This window comes from Rhinolophus sinicus, chromosome 13, assembly GCF_057876585.1.
Source record: "Rhinolophus sinicus isolate RSI-liver-muscle chromosome 13, RSI-T2T, whole genome shotgun sequence".
Classification (NCBI taxonomy): Eukaryota; Metazoa; Chordata; class Mammalia; order Chiroptera; family Rhinolophidae; genus Rhinolophus; species Rhinolophus sinicus.
Genome location: NC_142513.1, coordinates 35,655,678 through 35,679,259, shown reverse-complemented (window position 1 = coordinate 35,679,259; position 23,582 = coordinate 35,655,678). Strand labels below are relative to the sequence as shown.

General features: G+C 37.3%; 1 protein-coding gene and 1 pseudogene across 6 annotated transcripts in view; one reads left to right on the top strand and one right to left on the bottom strand.

The window, feature by feature from the left end:
• MACROD2 (mono-ADP ribosylhydrolase 2) overlaps positions 1-23,582 on the bottom strand; it is a 2,124,656-nt gene that overhangs the window by 984,683 nt on the left and 1,116,391 nt on the right. The window lies entirely within an intron of this gene.
• On the top strand, positions 2,758-3,539 carry LOC109458423 (histone H3.3A-like; annotated as a pseudogene).

Sequence of the window (23,582 nt, the reverse complement as noted above, 5' to 3'; positions counted from 1 at the left end):
CTACCGCCTCCTCAATTCTCCAGAGAGGCGTGAGGGGCTTGAAATGGAGTTAATGATTGATCATGCCTGTGCTCGTTGCCTCTCTGTCCTCTAGTCCCAAAGACAAAATACCTCTCAAAGAGCAAGAGCTTCCCTTTGTGAGAAATAGTATTTGTTCTTAGCTCTTTTTGGAATTTTGGTACATTTAACTTAAACAACTAGTCAATTTTTCTGAATGATTGTGTATTGCAATTTTTCCCTCCAAGTAGGTCAATGGAAAACTCTCTGAGTGCATTCAACAGGTGATTGTGCACATATTTGTACAAATATCCACTCATTTCTGGCTCAGAGCATTTTGAACTCAAGTTCACTTTCTTAAAATTCATATGCTTTGTTCAGCTGCTTTTCCTAACCCCCAACCTTAGCGTTTTGAATTCTGCAATTTATTTAATAGCCTCTGCCTCTTACAAATCACATGCCCCCTTTTGCTTGCAATCTTTTCTCCTTTCTTGGTCACAATCAGGTGGAGGAGGCCTGCCATCTCTTTCGTTTCCCACCTCTTCCCCATTAAACACTGTCAGCAGCCCTTTAAAAATAACAGAAACTCAGAGACACAGACAATAGTTTAGTGGTTGCCAGAGGGTAAGGGGGGTGGGGGTGGGGGGTGGGAGATGAGGGTAAGGGGGATCAAATACATGGTGATGGAAGGAGAACTGACTCTGGGTGATGAACACACAATGGGATTTATAGATGATGTAATACAGAATTGTACACCTGAAATCTATGTAATTTTACTAACAATTGTCACCCCAATAAATTTAATTAAAAAAAAAAATTAAAAAAATAAAAAATAAAAAAATAACTGATGCATCAACCTGTATCCTGTCAAGCTATTTTTCCAGTAGATATCTAAGTAGTTAAAATCACCTAGTATATTCAGCTCTTAGTACTTGAGAGATTCTTCTAGTTGTTAAGGAAACTTTTCATCCACCTGCATTAAAGTGGCAGAAGACTCTGATCACAGAGTTCCTCACAGTGAACCTCCTGGGATCTGTCATTTTCACTCTTTTGAATACAAGCATGATCTATGTCGGGACGAACAAACTTTCTTTGTAAAGAGCCAGGTAGAAATATTTCAGACTTTGAGGACCAGATATCCTCTGTTGCAGCCACTGAACTTCGCTGTTGCAGTATGAACACAACCACAGAAATCTGTAAATGATTGTGGGTGACTACATGCCAATAAAACTTCATATGCAAAAACAGGCAGTGGGATGACTACGGCCCACAGGCTGTAATTTGCAGACCTGTGATCTCTATTATCACTGTGCAGATCTGCACTGTAGAACAGGGAAGCCTGGAGTGAGGTCCTGATTCTGTCATTCACTGCCTGTGCAACACAGGTTAATTATTGAACCTCCCTGACCCTCAGTTTGCTCCTCCGCATGGCCTATCTTGAAGGACACAGAGGAGAAAGCAGAAAAAAGCCAAATCATGATGGAATATCACTCTTTTGAGGGAGCTTGGGGTGCTCTGAAAGGGTTTTACCTAGAGGTTACATCATTTGAATTGTGCCTTACAAAAATTGCTCTGGTTCTAATACAGGTATATAGATTTAAAGAAGAAATGTTAAAAGAAAGGATATCTCGTATGATGGTATGATAGAACCATTGAAAAATGACAGATGACATGACATTCTAAACTAGGGAAATGGCAGTAAAAATGGAGAACTAGTTGATTCCAGCAACATCAAGAAGGAAATTGGCAGTAAAATGAGGCAAGGTCAAGGCAGCTATCACCAGGTACAGAACAAGTCACCTGGATAAACTGCAGGCAATGTGACATGTAGAAAGATAATGCACAGTGTATTAAGACATTTATAACTAGCAAAAATTGAAGCACTAAGAGGTAACACCTACCATGTGTTTCGCAGATTAAATTCCATACAAGCATTCTTACTCTATCAATGCTTGCCAAAGCATAAGAAAAGAAAGTAACAAACAAACAAACAAACAAACAAACAAAATGCACAACACTAGCTATCCTTTATCCATTGCTCAGTATGACCCAGGCATTGTCAAATAAAATCTTTATATAAATTCTAAGTCACTTCACAGATTGGCACAAGTGAGCACAAGAAATTAAGCAACTTTCCCAAGTATCACATAGTTAAGTGAGAAGGCAGGAATTCCATCCCAAGAATGGTTAACTTCAAAGTATATGTTTTTAACCACTATCTTCTACTTCCTTCTGGTATATCACTGACTTAAAAAGCTTGTTTTCAAGAGTCCATGGGACTTGCCTGCTTAATTCACTGCTGCCTTTGAAATTCTGCAATCTGAACCTGGATAGCAATTAGTTCCATGACTTTAGATAAGCTATTTATTGTGTTATTAATCCCCGTTTTCTCATCCACAGCTCTTTTACTGTTATAAAGAGTAAAACTCCCACATTCAAAAAAATAAAAATCTTTTGTAAATAGTAGGAAAATCATAGTTAGGTAATTAATTCTGTTGTTTCATTGAAACAGAAAATGGAAAAGAGAACATGAAAAATACCCTAGGGAGTAGCAATTATCTCTTTTAGTAGAGTATAATTGTCATCAGCCAGAGAAAGAAAGTACAGCCTTGGTAAGTATTAAGTTAGATGGACAGTAACTCTGGAGTATATACTATTTAGCTTCATTGCGATAATTACGCTTCTGGCTTGAAAAAAAATGATAGGAATCCTAATCAAGAAGGGTGTTTACAGGTTTTAAAAATCATGAATCATTAGCTTGCCGAGCCCCAGCCGAAGGAGAAGGGGGGTAAGTAAGGAGGTCTCTATACCATGGCTTGTACAAAGCAGACTGCCCTCAAATCTATCGGTGGTAAAGCACCCAGGAAGCAACTGGCTACAAAAGCTGCTCGCACGAGTGCGCCCTCTACTGGAGGGGTGAAGAAACCGCATCGTTACCGGCCTGGTACTGTGGCACTCCGTGAAATTAGACGTTAGAAGTCCACTGAACTTCTGATTTCGCAAACTTCCCTTCCAGCATCTGGTGCGAGACATTGCTCACGACTTCAAAACAGATCTGCGCTTTCAGAGTGCAGCTATTGGTGCTTTGCAGGAGGCAAGTGAGGCCTATCTGGTTGGCCTTTTTGAAGATACCAACCTGTGTGCTATTCATGCCAAACGTGTAACAATTATGCCAAAAGATATCCAGCTAGCACGCCGCATACGTGGAGAACGTGCTTAAGAATCCACTATGATGGGAAACATTTCATTCTTTAAAAAAAAAAAAAAAAATGTTCTTCTTCCTGTTATTGGTAGTTCTGAATGTTAGTTGTTGTTGTTTTTTTCCCATGGGGTCAAAAGGTACCTAAGTATATGATTGCAAGTGGAAAAATAGGGGACAGAAATCAGGTATTGGCAGTTTTTCCATTTTCATTTGTGTGTGAATTTTTAATATAAATGCGGGGACAAAGCATTAATGCAAGTCAAAAGTTTCAGTGAACAAGTTTCAGCAGTTCAACTTTATAACAATTATAAATAAACCTGTTAAATTTTTCTGGACAATGCCAGCATTTGGATTTTTTAAAACAAGTAAATTTCTTATTGATGGCAACTAAATGGTGTTTGTAGCATTTTTATCATACAGTAGATTCCATCCATTCGCTATACTTTTCTAACTGAGTTGTCCTACATGCAAGTACATGTTTTTAATGTTGTCTGTCTTCTGTGCTGTTCCGTAAGTTTGCTATTAAAATACATTAAACTTAAAAAAAAAAATCATGAATCATGAAGAATTGTGCATTACTGTGAGGTTTTAAAAGATTTATAACTCTGGAGGCTTTCCCAATATTATCCTTTTACAAACATACTTTTAGCTAAATTAAAGAACTTGGCAATAAATGATAATTTTTTTTCTTTAACTACCAATTGGTTACATGTTAGCTCAGCTTTCTAGAATTAAATCACTTTTTGAAAAATAGAATTACATCTTTTTGTGACTTACTAAAAAAATGTTGTCCTGTCATATGTATGTTTATTTTTAATGTCATAAAGCAAGGAGGAGGTTAGAAATGGTAGAGGTCTGAAGGTAAACTATTCCTATTTTACAGTTTCAGAAAATGCTGATATGAGAATTCAACTCCCAAGAAAGGTTTTGGGCTTTAACACTTTTTTCAAAACAAAAACCAAAAAAAAAAAGAAAAACATAAATGTTATGAATCAGAACAATCCACATGTATACAAAAGAATGTGTATAAGTGTGTGATAGCATATATTCTATATATATAAATCATGTATTAGGTGATACATGTTTATGTGTAACGTGATATTTAACATATATAAATTTTCTAAAATATGTGTTTCATATAAATTTTATCAGTAGTAAAATGTTTGATGGCATTGGTATACCAAATATCTATGGCCAATCACCCTAATAGTGCATTTAAATCAATAAATATTTATTGAGCATCTAATATGCATCTGAGGTCTGCTCTGTGCTGAAGATGCAAATAGGAATAAAATAAGATGGTTCTCACCAGAGCAGCACAATCCAAAATGCACACAAACAACAGAAACTCAAGAATCACATTCTGGGGGAGATCCAACAATGCGTGAACAAATTAAAATTACAACTAAATTATAGAAAAATCAGCCTTGAGAACCACCTGAAGTCTGGCTGAACAGAGGTTTTATAACTAAGGATATAAAGAAGAAGTCACATTGAGACTGGTAAGAGGCGTGGAGACACAGAACTGGCTAACCCCAAACCTCTGTATGGCAGTTGAGAAACAGGAGAGATATCTCAGTCAGGGAAGTTCTACCCAGAGAAGCGAGAGACTCTAGCCCCACAATGACCTTGCCAGCCCAGAGTAATTGTGCTTGGAAGAGGAGACCCCACAACATCTGACTGTGAAAAACAGTGGGGATTCCGACCATGCAGTGGGATGGAAGGTGGCAAGAAACCCAGTTCTCTTAAAGGTCCCATACACAGACTCTCTCACTCCTAGTCACTCACCTTGAGCTCCAGAGGAGGGACAGTAACTTGATGGGTATCGGAGACATATGGGAGGCTGACTGAGTTGTGTGGCTTCAGGATGAGAGTTGGAAAATAGTTGGCATTTTCCTTGTAAGGGGTCCTTCTCCAGTGCAGCTAGCAGGCTGGCACCATCTTTCCTGTGCTGAGCCCTCCCCCTATGTTTACAGTCCAATCTGCATCTGATTGGTCTGGTGAGCTCTGAAGCTCTGCCCTACTGACTCACTGAGACCCCATCCCATGCAACACCCACAAGGCTGGAGGCACTTTCTCCAAAAGCAGCCAGCCCCACCAGCATTGCTCTATTTCTTGGAAAACTATCAAAGTCCCACAGACCATATGTGGGTGGCAACTGGCCTCAGTGTGTTCTGAGACTTTTCCTGAGTAGCTTCAGGCTCAGCACTGGCACCAAACAGAATTTATATTAACTTTGTGACCACAACTCTTCACACTCTAGTGACTCCCTGAAACCCTGCCTCACCCAACTTGCATACTGCATGAGGTTTTATCAGTGGCTGAACCTTAAAGGAGCTGGGAGGTGGCAGCTGGCCTTGGGGTATCCTGGCATTTCATGGAGACTGGTACTGGTAGCAGACGTCATTGGTTCACAGTGTGGCCTCTCCCATGCATCTCCAAGGTCAGTATAGACAGTGAACAACCATGGACACTTTGTAGCTCTTAGCTACTCTTACCAAGTAGTCCATGGCTAGTCACAGGCAGTGGGTGACCTGGGCCTGTACCCGAGCTCCTCACAAAAGGCCCCAGAACCAGCACACTTGGAGATTGGCTTCAGATCATGACAGAGCACCACCTAATTAGCAACACAAGCAGCACACCTAAAGGGCAGTCTCAACAGATACCAGAGCCCATCAGGGTAAATCCCACTCAGTGGGGTAAACCCTCCACACAGCAGCCTGTAAGCTGTGGACATGGCAAAATCCCACAGCCAATCCGCCTGAGGGCCAATCCTGCCCACTGACATGCCAATAGCCATTAAGGCTCAACTATAACAGAAGGGCAAATACAACCCACACAAGGGACACTCCTGGTACACCCAGTGCAAGTGACCAGGCAGACTATGCCACTGGACCCCACAGGGTACCAGCTACAGAAGGCCATCTGGCCGAGATTGGGGGATGTAGCAGATCTACCTAATACATAAAAACAGATAGGCAGCCAAAATCAGTTAACAAAGAAATACATCCCAACTGAAAGAACAGGAGAAAACTCCAAAAACAGAACTAAACAAAATGGAGGCAAGCAATCTACCAGATACAGAGTTCAAAGCAATAGTTATAAAGATGCTCAAGGAACTTAGTGAAAACTTCAACAAAGAGATAACAAGCATAAAAAAAAAAGACATAGAAAGTATAAAAAAAGAACAAGTCAGAAGTGAAGAATACAATAACTGAAATGAAGAATGTACTAGAAGGAATCACCAGCAGACTAGATGAAGCAAGAGGATCAAATCAGTGATTTGGATGATAAGGTAGCAGAAAACATCCAATCAGATGTTTGGATGGAATTTAAAAAAATGAGGATATCTGTTTAAGAGGCCTCTGAGATAACATCAAACAATAAAATTCACATCATAGGGGTACCAGGAGAAGAGAGAAAGCAAGGGGTTGAGAACATATTTGAAGAAATAATGACTGAAAACGTTCCTAACCTGGTGAAGGAAATAGACATACAAACCCAAAAAGCACAGAGAGTCCCAAAACAGGATGAACCCAAAACAGGCCCACACCAAGACACATTATAATTAGGATGGCAAAGGTTAACAACATAGAGAAAATCCTAAAAGCAACAAGAGAAAAGCAACCAGGAACTTATAAGGGAGCTCCCATAAGATTGTCAGCTGATTTCTCAACAGAAACTTTGCAGGCTAGAAGGGACTGGAAGGAAACACTCAAAGAGAGGAAAAGCAAAGATCTACAACCAAGGTTATTCTACCCAGTAAAGCTATCATTTAGAATCAAAGGACAGATAAAGAGCTTCCCAGAAAAGAAAACGCTAAAGGAGTTCATCATAATCAAACCAGTGTTACAACGAATATTAGAGGAATTTCTTTAAAATAGAAGAAAAAAAATGATCAAAATTATGAATAATAAAATGGCAAAACTACTTATCTATCAACAATTAATTTCACTGTAAATGGATTTAATGCTTCACTCAAAAGACATAGGAGGGCTGAATGGATAAGAGGAGTTGGGGGACAGGGTAAAAAGGTAAAGGGAGTAAGAAGTACAAACTGATAGTTACAAAATAGTCATGGGGATGTAAAATAAAGCATAAGGAATATAGTCAATAATACAGTAACAACTATATATAGTGCCAGGTGAGTACTAGACTAGTCAGGCAGATCACTTCTTAAATTATACAAATGTCTAAACACTATGCTGTACACCTGAAATTAATATAAATTAATATTGAATGTCAACTGTAATTTAAAATTTTAAAAAGGGAAGAAAAATGGTGAAGTGAAATATGAAGTTCAAATCTCCAGTTATAAAACAAATAAGTCATGGGGATGTAATGTACAGCATGGGAAATATAATCAATAATATTGTGATAGCATGGTACTGTGTCAGATGGTTGCTGGACTTGCCATGGTGATCACTTCTTTAGGTATATAAATGCTGAATGACTATGGTGTACACCTGAAACTAATATAATGTTGCATGTTAGCTATATTTTAATATTTTATTTTTTTTAAAAAAAGAGAGAGAGAGAGAGAGAACCACAATCTAGTGTGATGGCTGCAGCCACCAGGCTATTCTAGTCTAGAAGAGAATTTCAAAAGGAAGTGTCCACCAGCCATTATTTCTTTTGAGAGTTCAAGGCTGGATTGAACTGTGATGGAGGGCCCAGAAAGTGGAATTCTGTATGTTCTTTCTTACTATTATCACGAAACCATCCCACAAGGGTATAGCCAACTAATTTCACATTGTTCTTGTCCCCTTACACCATATAATAGGCATCCACTACATATTTGGGGAAGGAAAGCTTACAAAGAAACTAATGTTTCTTGTTGAAAATTTTAAAGGTGTTAAAATTTACATTATAACATAAGTATACATCTTAAAGTAAATGCCACAAAATTCAAAAGCAAATTACTTGACCCGGTGAGAGAATTGATGGAAGAGTTGTGTTCAGCTAGGGCAGGGGCATGCTGCTTTACACTCAAAGAAACCTGAGTTTAAACAGGAGCTACAGCACTTTAGATAATGTGAACTCAGACAAGTTCCTCAACCTGCCTGAAGCTCACTTTCCCCATTGGAGAAACAGGACTAACAATAAAATATTTGTGAGTAGGTGAGGAGATGATATATGTCAAGCATCTGGAATGGGGTAGGCAAATCCTTTCTGCTTTCTTTGAGTCTGGGGCTGCCTCTAGTGCTAGAAGTTCGGAAACAAACTACTGAGAAGCTCCCTGAATAATTTGCTATCTTAGAGAAAGACACAGTAGTACTGGATAGTTTTTCTTGACAAATTATTAGAGGTCCCACATAGCAACACTCCTGCCTCTAACACTGTCAAGTTCTGAAACAAAGAGATGGATAAATATGTTCTCTGGCTCCTCAGAATGTATCCCCCTTTATTTTGGTATCAGCCCACCAGTTTCCTATTGGGAAATCACCCTTGCCCTCCATTTAGGCCACTTGTTTGGATAGGACAGATTCAATCCCCTTTTCAAGAGGTGGAAGAAATGTAACTAAATCAGGGCACTTTACTCTCCTTGTCACAGAGATTGTTTCAGGAATGGGCACAAGTGGAAGCAATGATAGGTGAGGAGATTTTGCCCAAATTGCTTAAAATAAGATTTGAACCTGAGAAACCATTAGGCTGGTGCTGCTATAGCTATCTTGCCACCATGAGGGTAAAGCCATGTACAAATGAAGCCAAGATGAAGTAGGGAAGCTGAGTTAGCAAGAAAACCCATGCTCTGAATATATCATTTGAGTTCTTGCATCCATAAGCACTTAGATCTTCCAGTTATGTACAAATAAATTCCCTTTGCAGTTTTAGTTGTGTTTCCTGCCCCTTAAAACTAAAAGAAACCCATATAATATACATATATGTTGCATGCCTTCTTCAATTTATTTACAATTCATCTTACTTCTACCAGTACTCTACATTCAGATTAATAAATATTATGTTAGTAAAAGTTTTACCAATAAAGAAAGAAAGGAGTGGTGTAGATGCCTCTTTTTGAGGACTTTGAGAAATAAAATAAATCCATGCATTTTCATTTTCAGATATGGAAATCAGAAAGCAGTTTTTAAATGGATTTATTTCTAACAAAAAAGTTTTTTTTTTTTTTTTTAATAACTAACATCTATTTGTTGGAATTGTTTTTTAAATATACCATATAAAGGTAATGGTCTAAATCCCATATTCAAGATGAAGGCTGCTATTAGAGGCAATTAGAACACATTAGCAAGCAAATAAAAAGTCCAGTTCTGCAAATGACCAAAGCAGCTCCAGAAGGCAACACAGACACATAAACTATCAGGTCCCACAGGTACCTCGACTATTCCAGCGAACTCATGAGAAGCAGGCATGAGCTCAGGCCGTTCAAATTACCTGTTGAACCCTCAAATGCTTGCTTATTCAAACACAGATGTTTTGCAGGATCTTTGTGGTGATATCCTTTCCATCTTTTTGTAATCTTCAATGGTTATGTCCTTAATTTGTTTGTGTTTCTGGAAGATCATGCTAACCGCGTGTAAATTAAAGCACTTCCCAATTCACAGCTGGAAGCATGGCCAGGGATGTTGGATTCTGAGCAGTGAGCAGAGATGATTGCTGTCTGTAGGTGTCTGCTGAGGTATGAATGTGCTGACACAGTCTTACTGAACTCTGGAAATGCAAAGAACTCATCCTACCATCACTCTGTACCTTTCTGGAAGGCTCTCCTCATAGGTTAATGGTGTCACTTTCTAGGTAAGCCTTTTAGCTCCCATCCCAAAAGCCAGCTTATCAAAACAATACCTACTTATAATCTTTACCCTCAGTTTGTCTTTGCTCCTTTTTATTGCCTCCTTTTCATTTGTTTTCCCTTCACTGTCTCTACATGAGTAGGTCCATTTCTGCCTACTTCCAATATTGCAACCCTAGTAAGCCCAAGCCATCATCACCCCTTGCCTGTGCTTTTGCAATAGTCATCTTTTAAAACAATATCAAGCCACCTCACAATCCTGATTATAACCCTCCTGTGGCTTCACATTACCCTGCACAAACAGGGTAAAATCCTTGCCAAGCCTCATAAGATTACATATATAACCTGGTTCCTGCACAGCTCTCAGACTTCATCTCCTGCCACTCTCTTATGCTCTCTCTTCCTTCCTGGTACACCAGTCTCCATCTTTTCCTTTAACACAGCAAGCTCATTCCTGCACCAGTGCATTTGTTCCTGCAACCTGCATTCTCTTGCTTCAGATCTGCTCATGGCTGCTTTCTTCATGGAATTCAGGTCTTGGCTCAAATGCCACCTCATCAGAGAGGTCTTCTAGGTCACCCTCTAATTGTTCCCCTGTAAGCCCAAGTGTCCACTTTTCTTCATGGATTTACATCTATTTAAATTATCCGTGTGTCCTTTATTGTCAGTCTTCTCCTCTAGAACTCCCTGTGGAGCCTGTCATATTATTTATTCCCTGTGTCCCCAGGGTATATGCACTCATAGCCAATAGTACATGTCCACCATTATTTTCTCCTTCTTACTGGTAGAGCTTTATTTTTATTACAATGTCCTCCCTCTTTCCATATAACTTGGAAGTCTTGAATGGAATTAACCAATCATTTTGGTCCCATTGCCCTGGTCAGTGTCTGGTGTAAGAATAGGCATGTTACCTAGGTCTGACCAATCGTCTAGGGGGCTTCTAAGATACAGCTCATATTTTTTAAAAGATCCAAACATGGAAGAAATTATCTTTTTTCTACTACTGGTTGGTCAAGTCTACCTGGAATACCTAAAATATCACTAGCCAACATGTAACCATGAAGAAAACATATTGACTGGCAGAAGGTAGTGAAGGAACAAACTAGGGTCTTTGATTATGTTGAGCTTCTAGACTTCTTGTCATATGAAAGAATACATCCTCTTCTTTTTTCCCCTGATATCAAACTTTGAAAGAGTCTGTGCAATCTTTTGCAATCCTTTATCCTATATTATGTGTTTATTTTTCTCATGCATGAGTATATTTTAATACATGTGTTTAGCCTAAATAAGGTATAATATTTTTTGTGCATCTTTTAAACTTTTTATAAGGGCATCATATGTAAATATCTTTATGATCTTGATTTTTATAAACTCATAATTGTGCTTTTGAAAAGCATTGATACAGATACACATAACTCCTGATCATTTATTTTCATTGTGTATAGCTGTTTATTATACGGAGATACCACACCTTATTCATTCTGTCTCTTGTTACATTTGTGTTATTTCTCATTTTGTGCTATAATAAATAAGAAGTCTCCTGTTTTACATATGTGGGAATTTGTCTATGGCAGTTTTTAAAATATGTTTGACTATGATCCATAAAAATTAATAAATACATTTTAAGATATGTTTTTCTTTTCTCACATACACACACACATTTTGAAAAGAAATTTTACAAAACAATGATTATTCTTACTATATGTGATATATTCAGATACTTTCAGTCCATTTCTATTTTATTTCATTAAAAAAATGATTTTATGACTGACAAATGTGTCAGGCCCCAAAGTTGCAAGATTATAGTAGTTAAAACAGTAGAGTATATATCTAGGAATATAATTGATTCCTTAAAGGATTGGTGTGTTATCAAATTTACTAGACATCAAAATATTCTCTAAAAAGTTTGTACTAATTAAATTCTCCCAAATGGTATGAGAGTCTCTCTCTGTTCACATTCTTGCCATTATTTTGTAGTCAGGTTTTTATGTAAAATTATATCTCATTTTGTTTTTAATTTACATTTCCCCGCTTAATAATAAGTTTGAATATTTTTCCTATGTCTGTGAGCTATTGGGTTTTTGCTATTTATTATTATCTTATTTGTATTCTTCAACTATTTTCCTATTGTTTGTCTTTTTTATTGATTTTTAGTTTGTTCTTTATATATTCTGAATATTAATGTCTGTTCATGAATTGCAAATATCTTCTGCCCATCTGTGGCTTAACTTCTGTTTTATGGTATCTTGTGAGTCACAGAAATTTTTAACTGAATTGTAGTTAAATTTATATATTTTCCTTTATAATTCAGCCTTTTTGTGCATGTTTATGACATTTATTGTTTAGCCACTTTTGCTGGAACTCTTCATTATTTGCTTGGAAACACCCTAACAGATTCAGCAGTTAATACATACAAGTTGATTGAATGAAAAAATAAACAAATAAATAAAGTGACTTTCACAGGATAAAAGTAAAGGCTGGTAAACCTCACATTAAATAACCAATACCTTAAGTAATATAATGTTGAAATGACCTTTTAGAAACATCTATATTTTTAAGGTTACAAATTACCCCTATCAAAGCTTGAAACTAGAGTCTATCATTCATATTCTGAAACATTCTTAAATATGAACGGGCAAAATGGCCTTACACTTAAAAATCCATAGAGTTGAGGATTCTCTTTGATTCCTCACTGATGCTATGTACAGAAATACCTTCTAACCAGTAAACCTTAAATTTCATAGCAAAGCAAAACGTCTCATTGTCATCGATTACTACAGAACATTTACATGTTGTTGTGTTACTGTTTTTCTTTAAACAAACACCTGGGCCTGTCCAATAATAATCATGTGATCTATAATTTTTATACTGCATCACATTAAATAAGGAGTAGAAAGTGAGTTTGTATTTTACCATAGCATGTTGACTTCAATGGATTCAAAATCAGAAATAGAATGTTCTACAAATATACTAAGCTAATCTTTGTAAGGTCACTAAATACACAGAGTCAACGGAATCACTTCAATGTGTAAGATGCCTTATTTTCACAATGGAAATAGAAAAGTCTTAGTCTGCACATGTGCAAACTACATGAGGTGATAAAAATAGAGCACAGAATAATTGGATACATCCATTCCACAGTCTCTTTGTGCATATTTTTTTAATTCAAGAACTTTTATCAATTGTATAATACTTGTGTATACACAGGAAAGATTACTATCAGATGATGTGTTCCTTCCATCAGTTCATTTACAAAGGAAAAAGTAATAGCAGTATCTCAGACATCAAACTATCACATTTTAAAGGAAAAAGAAAAATCTTTTATGGGCAAAGCAAGGTAATAGGTTACATTTTCCCCTGCTTACCTGTGGAGAATCGTTTTTCAATAGTTCTTTTTCTTCACTCTTTTTTCCCCCTCTCAATGTATAAAACCAATAGCATTGTTGAGACCTAAGGGAAAGTCAGTTCCCATTTTGTGGCTTCCCTCTCTACATTTTAAGTGGGAACAGATAAGCCAGAAATAACTCTAGAATTCACATCTTCCTAACTAATTAGTCAACATCTGCTTTCATAGGGCTCTGATGGGCAGAAAGTTCCAGGCAGAGTAACTCTCTGGAAGGTTTCAGTTGTAATATTTCTAATGTTTACCCACCTACAAAGAAAAGATACAAAAACAGTCTACTTATTTTCTTCAAATAAACTCTTGGAAAACCACCTGCTGGGTGAGGAATTGCAGCTGTAATTTCTGCTCGCGTGGTATTCTGGGCTGGCTAACTGTGCCGCTTGGCCTATGTGAGATGCTCAGTTGTACAGGGATTTCCCTCCTGTTTCTTGCACACTGTGCAGTAAAGATGAATTTTTGCGTCTTCCCGAAAACAATACTGGAGATTCTTAGGACACTGTTATACAGTCATGTGCTGCATCAAGAGATTTAGGTCATGGATGGACCGGTGGTCGCATCAGATTATAATGAAGCTTAAAATTTCCTATCCCCAAGGGATCATGGCCATTGTAATGTCACAGTGCAATGCATCATTCATGTTTGTGGTGAAGCTGATGTAAATCCATTGTACTGCCAGTTATATGAAAGTATAGCACATACATTTTTTTTTTTTGCATGTACAACTGAAAGTTGATTAATTTGCATATTTTCATAAGGCTTTTCATGTAAATAAATGAACAAATCATGAAAAAATCATCAAAAACAATGTTCTATTTAGAAAAGAAGGTCCCACTTTATTTACGACTGCCACTATGCTGTTCAGCCCTCTGCCATCATGTGTAGACTATTATCAGCCTGTCAGCTAGAGCCTTTGATGAAATTTTCATTTAAATAATCTACGTTTAAATTTACATGTGGGTCAGTGGTAAGTTTAAGATTACCTCTGCTGTGTTGGTTGATGAGACAGATCTAGGTATACTTTAGACTTGGAATAAGATTTCTTTACTTATTGCAGAAATAGTTACCACTCTAAAATTTTCCACAGCCAGGACCAGGAGGGGCTCTCTAGTGGCTCATACTGCTCCCATTCCTAACGTTGATAATGATAATAAACAACTATGTTACTGGTTTGTGTATTTACTATACTATATTTTTTATTGTTATTTTAAAGTGTTGTCTTTCTATTTACAAAAAAAAATTTTCTGTTAAACTATGTCGTGTTATGCCAGCAGCAGCCTCATACCGCTCATGATTACAGTGTCTCCTGATTACATCATTTTCTCTTGTGCTTGATTTACTCTTATGTTGTTTTATACAGTAACATGCTGTACAGGCTTGTAGCCTAGAAGCAATAGGCTCTACCACATAGCCTAGGTGTGTAGTAGGTTATACCATCCAAGGTTATGTAAGTACAGCCTATGATGTTCGCACATGGACAGAATTCGCTAACAAGGCATTTCTCAGACCGCATCCCCTTTGTTAACTGGCACAGGACTATATAATGGTACATGTAAAAGTCTGCTCAGGCTGCTATAACACAATAGCATAGACTGAGTGGCTTAAAAAACAGTTTCTTATTTCTCACAGTTCTGGAAGCTGGGAAGTCCATGATCAAGGTGCAGGCAGATATGGTTTTTGAAAAGGCCCACTTCTTGGTTTGTACACAGCTGCCTTCTTACTGCCAAGGGCTCATATGGGCTTTCCTCCATGTGCGTACATGGAGAGAGATAAATCTCTTCCTTTTCTTATAAGGATATTAATCCCATGTTGGGGGCCCCATCTTCAACTTCATATAAACCTAAATACCTCCCAAAGGCCCCACCTCTAAATCTCATCATATTGGGGGTTAGGACTGCAACATATGAATTTTTGAAGAGACACTAATATTCAGTTTATAATAGTATTTAACTTTGATTATAAATTTGTATGACTTTTTTTTTCTTCTAGTCAACATTTTGGCTTCCAAGAACCAAATTGAAATCTTCAATGTGTCCACAGACATTGCATATTAAAACTTGCTCTGGTTCAGATATATGTTAAATGGACTTTGTTAATAAAAATTTGGTTAAAGTAGAGGCAGGTCCTTCTGTGGTGGCCTCTCAACCAAAACTGTTAACTCATTCAAAACCCTCGTATTGACAAACTTGCAATTCCCTGAAAATACATCTCTGGCTGATACCTACTTTCAATACGGTTAGTGAACGTCCCACAGGGGAAATTCTACTGAAAACAGCAGCCTTTTACCTCCAGGCTTTAGTTCATGCTATTCCTTCTTTCTAGAACACTTCCAGCCTTCCCCTCTATGTGGAAAATATCCTTCCACACTTACATCGCAGATCTCTATTTAGATAATTTCCTTAAGTGCTCCTCTTCTGCGTTCCTATGGGCGCTATTCTACCACCATCAAAGTTTCTTTTACTTGGCCCTTGTCTTGATTGTTTATCCTTCTAAACTGCAAGCTTAGGACAACAGGAACCATGTCTCCTATTCACCACTATATACACAGCATGAAGCATGGTGCCCAGCATAGTGTTAGAGCTGAAAGAGTGAATAACTAAGTGAGAAAGTGAGTCATGGCAGAGATGTTCAACAACATAGATATCTAGTCATTTCTAGAGCAACCTGAGGTCAAACATGGAGGACACTTTGGGCTTTTAAAGAGAATTTAACATTGTAGAGAGTCTGTATTCCAGGTCAGAATAAAGGCATGGCTAGAGCAAGAGAGGTAAAAATAAAGGAACACTGTTAAGAGGAGAGCAAAGAGCCACCTCCCAAATCTACGTGAGAAGGATTGCAGTCATCATGGAGTCTTATTCTCCCTTTACATCTCCCTTGAGAGTCCATTACATAATTTGTAGAAACTATTGTGAAAAAAATACAGGACCCTTATCCAAAAATTATTAAGAACTCCAAAATGGTGGGAGCAGAACATAAGATAAATATTTAATGTGGTCCCTTCTAAGCACAGGGCCTTATGTGACTGCATAAGTCTCACGCCGGTGAAACCAAATCCACACCACTCCATGCCTAGGCTCCAGAGACATACTAGCTGTATTACATAACAGTATTTAAATTTATTTGGCAGCTCGCCCTTAAGTATTTTGAGGGCCTGGAATTTACAATTCTAGAAAATAAATAATCTTTCACGACTACTAATATAAAGATTGTTATGAACTTGCCAAATGCCAAAGTCCAAATTCAAGTTTTCATAATTAATATGAAACCACAGAGACCTCTTGGTATGAAAATGTCCATTCCTAAGTTTATCTTTCATTAACCCTCAATAGAAACCAGCTACACACTTGTAGGTAAAAATCAAGTGTAAATTGTTTTGGTCTTGCTCTAATTTAACATGGCAGCTTGATCATTGCACTGAAAACAGTATCATCAAAGTACCTGCCTGATTTTTCAACAAAACATGGCCTTGTATATTTTACTTTTGTTGCATATGTTGATTTTTACCGGTTTCTCACAAAGTTACAAAGAACAACTCAATCTTATTCTTATGGCATATTGTATTGTTCAGTTATGACATTTTATTTGGACATTACTCTTACAGCACCTTGCATTAAGCTGCCTTAATAACTACTGAGACATATTGAAAATAATTTATTTTTCACATCTGAAAGACATTTGTTATGCTATGTTAATGGCAATAAAAGAAGAAATACTCACAAAAGCAAAATGGAACAAAATGCCAAGATAAATGTTATATTTTGGCAATATTCTCACAAAATAGCTGACAGATGTTAATACAAGCATTGCATTTAGTGTGAAGGTAGTCATCTTTTTCTATTATTACACATAATTTATGACATATAGAAAAATATGATGATTCAAGATACCACACTTGGGGAAATGCCAAAGCCAAATTTTATATCTTGTTTTTCCATGTGGATCTATGAGTTTGGTCTACAGTCTCCAAGTCAAGTATCAAAGTGATTTTTGGCATACAACTGAGTTTCACAAAAGCAAACACTTTAAGGAAATAGTGAGGAGTTTATAGTTAGTATTTTTAAATAATTATAGGATCCCAAGGGAAAAGTACTCCTGAACTGTAAATTCTTATTGGTCATTTATAAACTGTATACACAAAAAACCATTTGGAAGACGCAATGCAGCCACATTGATTCTCTACTTCTTAATATCTCCAGGATCCTATAATACATGGCAGGAGGACATGCGATTGCACATTGAGGAGGAAAGCTGGAAATCAAACCTGACTCTCTAGCACAAAGAGAGAAATGGATCTGAGAGCTGCTGCTCCTGGCAAACTCTATTATGAGTGACGTATTGTCTTCTTCTCCCTTCAGAACTTTAATTGTATTTAGAGTGATAGTTCCATTACTGTATATTCCTATAAAGAGAGCTAATTCTTTGGAAATGCATCTGACTACTAGGAAAAACACTTATTTGTTAGTTGACCACAGAGCAATTGATATGTCAGCTGAGAATTTCAGTGATATTAGAAATTCTCTTTGTCAGTCTCTGCTAAAATCTCTGTTTTTATCGTATTCTAAATCTATTTTAATCTTGCTTTTTCTCGCACAGTTATACACACAAACACACACAGTACATAGCGTCATCCAAACACTGAGAAAGAAACTTCTACAAAGAGGCCAAGAATCCCTGCTGTAAGCATGATAAGCAAATGTTAAACAGCAAAGGCTGATTCAAGGAACATTCTTAAGCTGATCCACAAGAGAACAGAGTGAAAAGATATAACAAGGATTGAATCCCATGGTCCTGTTTCACAGATAAAGAACTGAGATCCAGGGACATAAGTGACTTGCTCAGAGTCACACAAACTCAGGAAAAGAACTTGAACTTGACCCAGATCACTCCCTTCCACACTCATGGCCTTTTCTGCTGTTATAAATTTATCAACAGAACCATTATGTTCTTATGTTAATTCTATAAATACCTGACACACATGGACATCTTCATACTTGTAAATAGCATCTTAATAATGACTTTGTGTTTTTAATTTTGTTTATGTTTTAAGAAACAGATAAAAGAAAATATATAAAAATACACAGACAATAGTAAAACCTAAGATGAATTATCTTTACTCTATCTTTTGTTTTTGTCCAAATAACATAAATGTATACAATTAAAAAAAAAAAAAAAAAAAACTTCCAAAATTAGTTGGTTATGTGGTCAAAATGGGAAAAAATATAGAAGTTTCAAATTTATTTATTAAATGGTTAGACACTTAACTTCATTGTGAAAAACAGGCACAGACTTTAAAAAAGGCTGACATATTTAGGTATAAAAATGACTTTAATGAAAACCTCTTTCTCCCCTTAATGTATTATTTTTCTAACTTGATTGAGTCTATTAACCAGAGATTCTTATTAGAAATCATGCTCATAATAAGTGGTCGGTCCATAAATACCATTGATTCATTACTTTGTGTGAAAAAATATCATGTAAAGAATAGTTTTTCTGTATTAAAAATTATGCAGTATAAAGCAATAAAAATGCCAAGATATTATTATAACTTATAAAGTTCTGTATTCATTAAAGTTATCTGGACATAGAAGGAAAACAAGAGAACTCTAGGACAACATAGGATCTGACTGAGACTTCTGCTGAATGTTGAAGTACAGAGGAAACTATTATTGATGTGGTATTGCTCAGTCTGCATGAAAAATTAATGCAAATTCATTTTGAGCTACAAGATATGAACTAACTAAATGTCCAACAGATTGCTTTGGCCAGTAGAAAAACCCTAATGACTCTCCTAAATAGGTGAATGGTGCAGTGATAAGCTTCCATGGGTTCAGGCCCCTAACCCTCCCCCTTGGTGGCTGTTCCACAGAGCAAGGCACTGAGCCTCTCTGTGCCTCAATTTCTGCATCTGTAAAATAGAAGATTGTTTTCCTTATGAGGTAAAGCACTTAGAACAGTGTCTGACACATACGAAGTACTATTAATGTTTGCTATTGCTCCCAACCCCCACATAAAATGGGTCCTAGTGGCAAATAAAGTAGAGAAACACTCCATCCTATATCCTCTTCTTAGAATTTTGTAACTCATCTAAGACTATTAAAGGTTCTGAGAATTTATATAATAAAGAAAACTATTCAAATTTGTTTAATCCTACATTCCCCAAAAATATTGAAGTAGCTTTTTCTTAATTACTAAATACTAATCTCAAAAGCTTAAATATTTATTAATGTATCAAATGAAATCTAAAAAGTTACTGTGACCCTTTGTAAATTAATCAAACCTTTCCTATGAGTTATGAAACTGCTTGGTCAAAGATACGCCAAAAAATAAAATAAAAGGGAAAAACCAAACCACGAAGCAAAACCCACAGCAATAATGGAAGTGGGAATAATTATACATTGGAGAAAAGAAGTGAGAAAGAAGGAAAGACAAAATGAAATGAGGAAGATTTCTTAAGAGGACAATGAAAGAACTCATACCCATCAATTATCAATGGTTTCCAGAAGTTATCATTAAAAAAAAAAAATAGTCATAACCTCTCTGAATCCATTCTCCATAGAAGCCTCTAAGATTCCTTTACTTTCAATTAAGGTTTCTAGATATAACTGAGATCCTTTTTCACAAACCATCATTTCTAACATAAAATTATAAGTAAAATCAATAATCTTGGATGGGTATTTTGGAAGATTGTTGGAATTTTATTTTGGTTTTGTTTTTACAAATAATTACTTGATTGTCATCTATGTGGCAGGGTGACGTATAGTTTATTATACAAAAGAAGCATGTATTATATTCTTAATATTTCACATGTAAGTGTTAATTATATGTTTAATAGTCTAAGTATTACTTCTGTAGATAAAACTTTATCTAATTAGTAATATTTACTCAGAGGCTAATGCGATTCTGGAGAGTAGAGACTAATGTCATTAACAATGTAGCTTCACTTAGCATTCACACAGAGAGACAACAGTCCAACTTGATGCAATGTTCATTTAGAGCCCTGTATTTCTTTTAATGTGGTGATTTTTTAAAATTAAAAGTTATGAGCTTCTTTAGTCTTAAAAATATGTTTAGAGGGGATCCAATATGGTGGAGCAGATAAACACAGTGCTTGCCTTATCCCATGAACACATCAAAACTACAACTAAATTATGGAACAGTCAATCTGGAGAAGCATCTGAAGTCTAGCTGAACAGAAGTTTTAAAATCAGGATATAAAGAAGAAGCCATGTTGAGCCTGATAGGAAGGGTGGAGACACTAAATGGGCTTGCCCTAAACCTCCGTGTTGTGGGTGAAAATTGGGGTGGATATCTCGGTCACAGAGGAGCAAGGGACCCCAGCATCACACCAGGCTCCCCAACCATGAGTTCTCATACTGGAAATAGGAGCCCTTCCAACATGTGGCTGTGGAAAACAGTGGGGATTCTGACCTCTGGGACTGAAGGCTGCAGAAAACCCAGACATCCTCTTAAGGAGCCTGAACAGACTCACTCACAGACACTCACCCTGTGATCTGGAGAGAAACAGTGACTTAGGGGACTTCAGAGACATATGGAGAAAGACTGAATTGTGTAACTAAGGGTGAAGACTGGAGGGACAGTTGCCATTTTCCCTGTGTGGAGTTCCTCTCTTGCAGCCAGCAGACAGGCACCATCTTTCCTGTTAGACCCTCCCTATGCCCATGGCCAAATCTGATTCTGAATTGGTCTGCTGAGCTCTGCTTGCTCCATCCTAGTGACTCACTGAGACCCCACCCCACCCAACTGCATGAGGCTTTATCAGCAGCTGAACATTATAGCAGCTGGAAGCTGACAGCAGGCCTTGGAGTGTCCTGGCTTTTTACAGAGTTACCCCAGACAGAAAACTGATGGCAGCCATCCTCAAATCACAGTGTGGCCTCTCCCATGCACCTCCAAGTTCAACACAGGCAGTGACCAACCATGGATCACTTTCTAACTGCTACCACATAGTCCCCGGCAGGTCACAGGCAGTGGCTGACCAGGGCCTGCACCAGAGCCACTCCCAAGAGGCCCCAGAACCAACATACTTAGAGGTTGGCTTCAGACCACACCAGAACACCACCCCACAAGTAGCACACCCAAAGGGCAGTCACAGCAGGAACCAGAGCCTGCTGAGGTGAATTCTGCTCCATGTGGTAAGCCATCTGTACAGCAGCCTATAAGCTGTGAAAGAGGCCGAACCCCACAACCAATCAGCCTGAGGGCCTCTCCCACCCACTGACATGCCAATAGCAATCAAGGTTCAAATATAGCAAGAGGGTACACACAGTCCACACAAGGGACACTTCTGGAGCACCCAGCATAGGTGAACAGGGAGACTGTGCCACCGGGCCCCACAGGGCACCTACTACATAAGGCCACCTGGCCAAGACTTGATGATGTAGCAGATCTGCCTAATACATAGAAACAAATAGAGAGATAGTCAAAATGAGGAAACAAAGAAATATATCACAAATGAAAGAACAGGAGAAAACTCTAGAAACAGAATTAAACAAAATGGAGGCAAGCAACTTACCAGAGACAAGTTCAAAACACTGGTTATAAGGATGCTCAAGGAACTTAGTGAGAATTTCAACAAAGAGATAGCAAGCATAACAAAAGACAGAGACCATAAAAAAGAACCAGTCAAAAGTGAAGAATACAATAACTGAAATGAAGAATGCACTATAAAGAATCACCAGCAGAATAGATGAAGCAGAGCATTGAATTAGTGATTTGGAAGACAAGGTAACAGAAAACACCCTATCAGAATAGCAAAAGTTAAAAGAAGACTTAAAAATAAAATAAGGATAGTTTAAGAAACCTCTGGGACAACATCAAACAACAACATTCTCATCATAGGGGTTCCAGAAGGAGAAGAGAGAAAACAAGGGATTGAGAACCTATTTGAAGAAATGGTGACTGAAAATTTTCTTACCTGACAAAGGAAATAGACACAGAAGCTTAGGAAGCACAGAGAGTCTGAAACAAGAACCCAAACAGGTCCATACCGAGACACATTATAATTAAAATGGCAAAGGTTAGAGACAAAGAGAATCACAAAAGCAGGAAGAGGAAGGCAACCAGTAAGTTATAAGGGAGTTCCCATAAGATTGTCAGCTGATTTTTCAACAGGAACTTTGCAGGTCAGAAGGGATTGACACAAAATATTCAAAGTGATGAAAAGCAAGGACCTACAACCAACATTACTTTACCCAGCAAAGCTGTCATTTAAAATCAAAGGACAGATAAAGAGCTTCCCAGACAAGAAAAAAGCTAAAGGAGTTCATCACCACCAAATCGGTATTACAAGGAATTTTAGAGGGATTTCTTTAAGACCAAAAAAAAAGTCAACTATATGAATAATAAAATAGCAATAACTACATATCTATCAATAATTACTTTGAACGTAAATGAATTAAATACTCTAATCAAAAACATAAAATGGCTGAATGGATAAGAAAAAAACCCTTTCATATGCTGCCTACAAGAGACTCACTTCAGTTTGAAAGACACACACTGACCAAAAGTAAAGGGATGAAAAAAGTCATTTCTTGAAAATAGAAATGGAAAAAAAAAAAAAGAAAAAGCTGGGGTCATAATATCTATACCAGACAAAACAGACTTTAAAACAAAGGCTATAACAAGAGACAAATCTAGTAATATCTAAAGAAACTTCTGGGTATTTATCGAAGAAACCCAAAAAACTACTTTGAAGGGACAAATGCAGTCATATGTTCATTGTAGCATTATTTACAATAGTCAAGATGTGGAGGCAGCCTGGGTATCATTGATGGATGAGTGGTGGTACCTATATAAAATGGAATATTGCTTGGCCAGGGAAGGGAATGGGTTCTTGCCATCAATGGTGGCATGGATGGACCTGGAGGGTATTGTGCTGAGTGGAGTATGTCAGACAGAGAAAAACAGATGCAATGTGATTTTACTTATATGTGGAATCGAAAGAACAACATAAACAAACAAACAACAGAAATACCCTGATAGATAGAATGTTTTGATGATTGCCAGATGGGAGGGGGCATGTGTGGGTGTTTGAAAAATGGGAAAGGATTAAGAAGTACAAATTGGTTGTTACAAAGTAGTCATGGGGATGTAGGTGTAGCATTTAAAATATTGTAATAGCTATGTATTGTGTCAGATGGGTACTAGATTTATCGGAGTGATAGTTGGGGGACGGTGTAAAAGGTGAAGGAATAAAGAAGTACAAATAAGTAGTT